This window comes from Nematolebias whitei, chromosome 15, assembly GCF_014905685.2.
Source record: "Nematolebias whitei isolate Nwh7 chromosome 15, NemWhi1, whole genome shotgun sequence".
Lineage (NCBI taxonomy): Eukaryota > Metazoa > Chordata > Actinopteri > Cyprinodontiformes > Rivulidae > Nematolebias > Nematolebias whitei.
Genome location: NC_056512.1, coordinates 583,595 through 585,274, shown reverse-complemented (window position 1 = coordinate 585,274; position 1,680 = coordinate 583,595).

Below are 1,680 nucleotides of genomic sequence, written 5' to 3'. Positions count from 1 at the left end.
TATTAAAATAGATTAATGTATATATGCATAAACAAATATAAAGTTCTTGTTGTAGGTTTTGGTTCTTTGTTAAAAACAAAAATTAAAGAGTATACAGTTTTTTTTAAACTACAGCCGCTAAAAAACGCAGCATATGTGATAGAAGCACAGCAGCAGTGTTTGTTTTGACATTTTTACACGAACCTGGTAATAAGGCATGTCTGTACATTAAAAAAACAAGAATAATTATTAATCCATGTTTATTTTCAAATCAACACTTTAACGTTCACTTGTATCTAAGGAAGGCTGGGGAGGTAAAAAAAGATTAAGGGGTGGAATTAGGATAAGTTACAGCTCATGAGGTACTCCATCAGAGCATCTCTGACACCTCGGCCCTGCTCTCCATCTTGTGGGACAGAGACCAGGACGGGCAAAAAAAAGAAGCAACGAGGTCATCCATTTTGGTTGTGTGTTGTTTTCCAGCTCTTCTTCTAATACATGTTAGTGGTGCTTAGAAAAGAGCTTAATGTAGCACTACCGCCACCAGCTGGTAAGGTGCGTTGATATTAATAATCCGCCCACTAGAGGTGAACAATCCGCCCACTAAACAGGAACTATTGGCAATGTGGAGACGGAAAAATAGAGGTCCCACCAGAACCGGACACAACAGGCTACAACAAGAACCAGACCTGTGGATACCAGGCTTAACAGGAACTCACAGGTTTGAGCACATTACTCCGGTTCTCTCCTCCCTTCACTGGCTTCCTGTGCGTGTCAGAGTTGATTTTAAAATTCTCCTGCTGACATTCAAGTGCATTAACGGCCTTGCACCATCATACCTCTCCGACCTTCTTCATCCTTATACTCCTTCTCGGGCTTTGAGATCATCAGACCAGCTGCTTTTGGCCGTACCAAAAACCAGCTGAAGCTCAGAGGAGATCAGGCAGTCTCAGTCGTGGGCCCTAAACTCTGGAACAATCTGCCCATCAACATTCGACAGGCCACCTCAGTCTCTGCTTCTAAATCGCTCCTAAAAACACACCTATATTCATTGACATTTAACACTGGGTGATTGGATTTAGATCTAGTTTTTTATTGATGCTGAGTCTGTTTATGCTTTTGTTATTATTCCTATTTAACACGTCATCAGATCTGATTTAGTATTTCATTGTTTCTGACTGAGTTTATGCTTTTTGTTATTATTTCCTTGACTTTTGACACAATGTGATCTGATTTAGTATTTCATTGTTTCTAATTATGTTTTCGGATTTATTTTTTTATTCCATGTGCTGTAAGTATATCTTGCTACTTTTTATTTGATGTTGTGATATTTTTGTTAAGCACTTTGGTAACAGTTTCTGTTTTAAATGTGCTCTATGAATAAATCTGACTTGACTTGACTATCCGCTGCACCTATCCGCCTATCGATCTCACATTCCATTTTTCCCTCATTCATGAACAAGACCCCAAGATACTTGAACTCCTCCACTTGTGGCAGGACCTCCTCCCTGACCCGGAGAGGGCACTCTGCCCTTTCCGGCTCAAGACCATGGCCTCAGATTTGGAGGAACTGATCTTCATCCTGGCCATGTCACACTCGGCTGCGAACCGCTCCAGCGAAAGCTGTAGATCTCGATCTGATGAAGCCAATTGGAGCATTTGAGGCCCACGCAGCAAATTGCCACTCTGGCCTTACGGCGA